Raw genomic sequence first — 7,981 nt, 5'->3', positions numbered from 1 at the left:
ACTATGTTCTTAGATTGATGTTGCTATGAATTTGCCATGCTTAATGCTTGTCACTTTGGGCTTGGGTGCCATGATTTCAGATCTGAACTGTTTATGTTATCACCATTATATCCATGTTCTACATCCGATCTTGCAAGTTATAGTCACCTACTACGTGTTATGATCCGGCAACCCCGGAGTGACAATAGCCAGGACCACTCCCAGTGATGACCGTAGTTTGAGGAGTTCATGTATTCACTATGTGTTAATGCTTTGTTCTGGTTCTCTATTGAAAGGAGGCCTTAATATCCCTTAGTTTCCAATATGGACCCCGCTGCCACGGGAGGGTAGGACAAAAGATGTCATGCAAGTTCTTTCCATAAGCAGGTATGACTATTTACAGAATACATGCCTACATTATATTGATGAACTGGAGCTAGTGCCGTATCGCCCTAGGTTATAACTGTCTCATGATGAATATCATCCAGCAAGTCACCGATCCAATGCCTACGAATTTATCTTATATTGTTCTTGCTAAGTTACTACTGCTACATCACTGTTACACTTGCTACAAAATTACTGCTATCACTGTTACCGTTACCGTTACCATTACTGCTGCTACTATTATCACAACTATCATACTACTTTGCTACTGATCACTTTGCTGCAGATAATTAATCTATAGGTGTGGTTGAATTGACAACTCAGATGCTAATACCTTCAAATATTATTTGGCTCCCCTTGTGTCGAATCTATAAATTTGGGTTGAATACTCTACCCTCGAAAACTGTTGCGATCCCCTATACTTGTGGGTTATCAAGACCTTTTTCTGGCGCCGTTGCCGGGGAGCATAGCTATATTTGTTGAGTCACTTGGGATTATTATCATATTATCACCATGAAGAATTTGAAGGATGCTAAGACTAAGATATTTCCCTCAAAGACGAGGGGAGGTAAGGAACTGCCATCCAGTTCTGCTTTAGATTCACCTTCTGTTATAATTAAACTTGCAACACCACCACATGCTATTAATTCTGATATGTCGCAAGTTATTGATGATGCTACTTCTGCTATGGATGATGCTTATGATGTTGCTAGTACCTTGCTTAATGATGATGTGCCACTTGGTGACTTTCTTGATAAACAAATTGCTAGAGTTATACAACATGATGTTACTGAATCTGATGATGAACTTGAAACTGAATCTCCTGAAACACCTACTAGAACTAGCCCTCCTAGATTTGAATTGCCTAAGGTACTAGAAGGTTATGTTATGAGTGAAGAAACAACTAGCGATATTCTTGCTTGCAGAGATAGAGATGATCTAGAGAAATTACTGCAAGTATAAAGAAAAATCTCTGAATGCTAGAATGAAATGTGATCCTAAGTTTGCTACTTCACCTATCTTTATTGATGATAAGGATTATGAATTCTCTGTCAACCCAGAGTGAATTACTTTGGTTGAACCTGATCCTTTCCATGGTTATGGCACTGAAACTATTGTGGCACATCTCACTAAGTTGAATGACATAGCCACCCTTTTTACTCATGATGAGAAAACTCGCTATTACTTTATTCTCAAATTATTTCCTTTCTCATTAAAGGGTGATGCTAAAGCTTGGTACAATACTCTTGCTCCTGGTTGTGTCTGTAGTCCCCAGGATATGATTTATTACTTCTCTAAAAAATATTTTTCTGCTCATAAGAAACAAGCTGCCTTACAGAAAATATTTAACTTTGTTCAAATTAAAGAAGAGAGTCTCCCACAAGCTTGTGGGAGGCTTTGCCAATTACTTAATGCTTTGCCTGATCATCCTCTTAAGAAAAATGAAATACTTGATATCTTCTATAATGGACTTACCGATGCTTCTAGGGACTTCCTACATACTTGTGCTGGTTGTGTTTTCAGGGAACGAACTATTGGACAAGCTAAAGAATTATTGAATAATATATTGAAAAAATATGATGATTGGACTCTTCCTGGACCACCACCTAAACCCACTCCGAAGAAGAGGGGTATATTATATCTCAGTCCTGAAGATATGCAAGAGGCAAAGAAATCTATGAAGGAAAAAGGTATTAAAGCCGAGGATGCTAAAAATTTACCTCCTATTGAAAAAATACATGGACTTAATACACCACCACCTCCTAAGGTGGTAGAGGTAAATTATCTTATGAAATTCAATGATAATGACAATCCTCACAATATGCACCCTAGACAATGCCTTTATGAGTTTGAAAATTATATTAGAAAACAAGATCACTTCAATGCAAATGTTATGAAACAAGTGAAATACAATTCTGATATGATTGCTCGCTTGAGTGACTTGTTATTTAGAATATCAAATGATGTTAGAGGTGTTGGAAAGCATGCTTCTATGGTTCAAACTCAGTTAGAATAAGTTGTTGAATCTCAAAGAGAAATGCTTGATGAAATGAATAATAATATGCATGACTTTGTTGTTAGGGTTGCAACTAGAGGAGGTAAAATGACTCAGGATCCACTTTATCCTGAGGGACACCCAAAAAGAATTGAACAAGATTCACAAAGATCCAACACTAGTGCAACTAGTCCTTCTAGAAAGAAAAAGAAAAATGATAGGACTTTGCATGCTCCTAGTGAACCTGAAATAGAAAAACCTCCTGACATAGATAATGAAGTTTCTATCTCTGATGCTGAAACTTAGTCTGGTAATGAACATTCACCTAGTGATAATGAAAAAGAAAATGCTGGTGTTCATGAAAACTCCCAACCAAATAATAAAGAACCAGACAATGATGTTGAGATAGAACCACCTGTTGATCTTGATAACCCACAATCTAAGAATAAAAGGTATGACAAAAGAGACTTCATTGCTAGAAAACACGGTAAAGAAAGAGAACCGTGGGTTCAAAAACCTATGCCTTTTCCACCTAAGTCAACTAAAAAGAATGATGATGAAGAATTTGAACGCTTTGCTGAAATGCCGAGGCCAGTCTTTTTGCGTACTCGCTTGACTGATATCTTGAAAATGCCTCCTTATGCAAAGTATGTGAAAGACATCATTACAAATAAGAGAAAAATACCATAAGCTGAAATCTCCACTATGCTTGCTAATTATACTTTTAAGGATGGAGTACCTAAAAAACTTGGAGATCCGGGAATACCAACTATACCTTGCTCCATGAAGAAGAATTATGTGAAAACTGCTTTGTGTGATTTAGGAGCTGGTGTTAGTGTTATGCCTTTCTCTTTATATAAAAGACTTGATTTGAATGAACTCACACCTACTGAAATATCTTTACAAATGGCTGATAAATCAACTGCCATACCAATCGGTATTTGTGAGGATGTGCCCGTTGTTGTTGCTAATGTTACTATTTTGACTGACTTTGTTATACTTGAGATACCTAAGGACGACAACATGTCGATTATCCTTGGTAGACCCTTCTTGAATACTGCAAGGGTTGTTATTGATTGCAATAAAAGCAAGGTCACCTTTCATATTAATGGTAATGAGCATACGGTGCACTTTCCGAAGAAACAATTCCAATTGAATGGTATTAATGTTATTGAAAAATCTCCGACAATCACTATTGGAAGTTTTCACATACCTCTACCTACTGTCAAAAAGAAATATGAATGCTTATTGTTGGGGACATTCATATCCCCATTGAGGCAACTTAGTGATTTACGAAAGTTCTTCAGTTTCATGCTAATCGAAAGTGGTTGTTAATAAGACTTGGTCAAACTTATTAATGGATCATTTTTGAATGGTATGAAGTTGATGAATGTAGTAAGCACTACCTTCTGTCCCTACTTTTTGTTTTATGTTTTCATTAGTTAAATAAAATAAAATGCCATGTTTTGTCTGTTTTCTGAATTTCCTGTGCAATAAAAAATGACCCAAAACAAAAAGTTCTCAGAATGCCCTGAAAATTTAATACGATTTTTTTCTGAATATTTAAGAATTTTTGGTGCAAATAACATCAAAGAGAGGTGCACCAGGTGGGCACAACCCACCTGGGCGCGCCAGGACCCCCAGGCGCGCCCTGGTGGGTTGTGGTCCCCACATGGGCCCCTCACTTATCTCTTCATCCCACATCATCACTTACCTCCAAAAAAAATCTCCATTGCTCTCTCTCCCGTGTTCTTGCTCTCAAACCCGCGAATTTCGATCTCTTTGCTCGGAGCTCCGTTTCTGAAACTATTTCAGGGGATTGTTGCTTGGTATGTGACTCCCCCGTTTGTCCAATTAATTTTTGTTTTAGTGGTTTATATTTTGAATAGGTAGCTACTCTTGGTGCTGTTGTAGATGAGCTTGCATGTTGAATTCTTAGTGTTCTAAGTAGTTTGAATGCTTGCTATGGCCTCTATGTATCCATATGAGTAGTTGATACGTCTCCAATGTATCTATAATTTTTGATTGTTCCATGCTATTATATTGTCTGTTTTGGATGTTTAATGGGCTTTAATGTGCTCTTTTATATTATTTTTGGGACTAACCTATTAACCGGAGGCCCAGTGCCAGTTTATGTTTTTTGCCTTTTTTAGTGTTTCGCACAAAAGGAATATCAAACAGAATCCAAACGGAACGAAACCTTCGTGAGGATCTTTCTTGGAACAAACGCCAACCAGGAGACTTGGAGTGGAAGTCTGGAACTCCGTGAGGTGGCCACGAGATAGGAGGGCGCGCCCAGGGGGGTAGGTGCGCCCCCACCCTCGTGGGCCCCACGGAGCTCCAGCGACGTACTTCTTTCGCCTATATATACTCTTATACGCTAAAAACATCGAGGGAAGCCACGAAACCAATTTTCCACTGCCGCAACCTTCTGTACCCGTGTGATCCCATCTGGGGCCTTTTCCGGTGATCTGTCGGAGGGGGTTCGATCATGGAGGGCTTCTACATCAACACCATAGCCTCTCCGATGATGTGTGAGTAGTTTACCACAGACCTTCGGGTCCATAGTTATTAGCTAGATGGCTTCTTCTCTCTCTTTGGTTCTCAATACAAAGTTCTCCTCGATGTTCTTGGAGATCTATTCGATGTAATACTTTTTGTGGTGTGTTTGCCGAGATCCGATGAATTGTGGATTCATGATCAAGTTTATCTATGAATAATATTTGGTTCTTCTCTGAATTCTTATATGCATGATTTGATATCTTTGCAAGTCTCTTCGAACTATCGGTTTAGTTTGGCCTACTAGATTAATCTTTCTTGCAATGGGAGAAGTGCTTAGCTTTGGGTTAAATCTTGCGGTGTCCTTTCCCAGTGACAGTAGGGGAAGCAAGGCCCGTATTGTATTGTTGCCATCGAGGATAAAAAGATGGGGTTTATATCATATTGCTTGAGTTTATCCCTCTACATCATGTCATCTTGCTTAAAGCATTACTCTGCTCTTATGAACTTAATACTCTAGATGCATGCTGGATAGCGGTCGATATGTGGAGTAATAGTAGTAGATGCAGAATTGTTTCGGTCTACTTAACACGGACGTGATGCCTATATTCATAATCATTGCTTAGATATTCGCATAACTATGCGCTCTTCTATCAATTGCTCGGCAGTAATTTGTTCACCCACCATAATACATGCTATCATGAGAGAAGCCACTAGTGAAACCTATGCCTCTCAGGTCTCTTTCTTATTATATTGCATCTCTTTATTTACATCGCATATCGTTTACTATTTTGCAATCTTTACATTCCAATCTTTACATGGCATCACAAAAAAACTCTACAACTCAAAGTATTTATTCATTAGGCTCCCAGAAGCCAAGTATTACAAACATGGGTCTCATGACCCAACATACAGAACATACAAGCAACAAGCGGAAGCATAAACATGTCTGAGTATAGACAACTACAAATGAAAGGCTGAGAAACCTAACTATCTACAAGACCCTCCCAAGGATATAAGATCGTAGCTGAGGTAACAAGCTAAACGTCGAAGTCCACGCAGAACTACTAGTGAGACTGAAGTCTCTCTGCAAAAACATAAATTAAGCAAATGTGAGTACAAATGTACCCAGCAAGACTTACATCAGAACTATCTACATATGGATCAGTATCAACAAAGGGGGTGGTGGAGTTTAACTGCAGCAAGCCAGCTTTGACTCGGTGGCTATCCTAACACTACAAAAAAAAGACACATCCGTGACATTTTGGGCCGAACGGAAAAAAATTATGTCATACATATGACACTTCTATGACGATAATTGTGACAAAACCCAGTATCATCATAGATGTGGTGGGCTCCTACTTCTATGACAAAAAATCATGACAGAAAATGGGCTTTTCGTCCTGGGCGGGCCAGAGACGCAGCTACATGACATTCTTTGGGCCGTCCATGACGGAAAAAACTGTGGTAGAAGCGAGGGGGAGGAAAATTTCGGGGAGTTCCCGGTTACGGTGGGAGGTCGGGGGCCGAGCGATGCGCGTTTCTCTCATACACGTACGCGCGTGTATGCAAGGCGTTGGCTCTAACTGAACCCGAGCGAGGCGTTGGGCTCTAACTAAACCCGAGCGATTGCACTGCAGGCTACGCGGTACTGAACCCAAGCGATTGATCGATGGCTGTTAACTGAACCCGATCGAGCGATTCCTTCGCTACTGCTGCTAACTCAAGCCGATCGATTGGATGAACAGGAGCGTTGCAGGGGGTGGATGAACAATGAGCGGTGGCATTGCCTCTGGATGAACAGGACCCCGTGGTTGGAGGGCTGGATGAACAGTAGACGGTGGAGGGGTGCCCATGGAGGGGTGGTTGAACAGGACCCCGTGGTGTGGAGGGCTGGATGAACAGTAGACCGTGGAGGGTGGTTGAACAGTAGCCGGTGGAGTAGCGCGCGGTGGAGGCTGGATGAACAGGAGCCCATGGAGGCTGGAGGAGGTCGACGGTAGCCTGTGGAGGCTGGAGGAGGTCAACGGTGGAGATGAACAGTATCCCGTGGAGTCCTGTTTTGCGGTACGCCACACCCCTCCCGATGAACAGGACCCCCGTTTCGACCGTAGGAGGTCCGTTTCGTCCGTTTTGCGGTACGCTACACCCCTCCCGATCAACATGACCCCCGTTTCGACCGTAGGAGGTCCGTTTCCTCCGTTTTGCAGTACGCCAAACCCCTCCCGATCAACAGGACCCCCGTTTTGACCGTAGGAGGTCCGTTTCCTCTGTTCTACGGTGCGCTAGGCCTCGTTTCCATCGCTTGTTCCGTATAAGCCCCCTGATGAACACGACCACGCATTCCGTTCCGACCCAGCCGGTTGGCTCCCATGCATTCCGTTGCCTCCCGATGAACACGATGCATTCCTGTGCCTCCCAATGAACACGACGCATTCCGTTGCCTCCCCATGAACACGACGCATTCCGTTGCCTCCCCATGAACACGACGCATTCCATTGCCTCCCCATGAACACGACGACGACGCTGTTTCTCCGTTCCGACCCAGCCATGTACACGAGCCCTCGCCGTACATATGCGCGAGTAGGCGTTCGAGACCCCGCCCGTATGTACACATAGGTGGCCGTATTTTCTTTCTTGCACCCTGGTCACTGTACGTACATGTACATGCTACGTGCACGCCTTTACTACGACACGTGCGTGCCTCTACATCCACCAGTATATATGTACGTACACGTTTGCGACCAGAATGACAACGCTACGTACGCTTCGACCCGGTAGGTCCCGACTGTCAGGCACTTCCTTGCGTGCGAAGATGTAGCTGGTGGGTCCCAGCAGTCAGGGGGTGAATCGTTTTTTTGCCCGGACGCACTTCCTTGCGTGCGAAGATGTAGCTGGTGGGTCCCAACAGTCAGGGGGGTGAATGGTTTTTTTCCCGGACGCACTTCCTTGCATGCGAAGATGTAGCTGGTGGGTCCCAGCAGTCAGGGGGAAACGTTTTTTTCACGAAATACAGTGGCCCGTCCGGTGGGTCCCAGCTGTCAGGTGGAGGAATCATTATTTTCCGTGTAATAAGGAGGCACTTCCTTGCTGCGGCCGTGGACGCAGCTATCGGCCTCTCCA

This window comes from Triticum urartu, chromosome 1A (assembly GCF_056163025.1).
Source record: "Triticum urartu cultivar PI428250 chromosome 1A, HENAU_Tu73, whole genome shotgun sequence".
Lineage (NCBI taxonomy): Eukaryota > Viridiplantae > Streptophyta > Magnoliopsida > Poales > Poaceae > Triticum > Triticum urartu.
Note: the sequence above shows the minus strand (reverse complement) of the source record.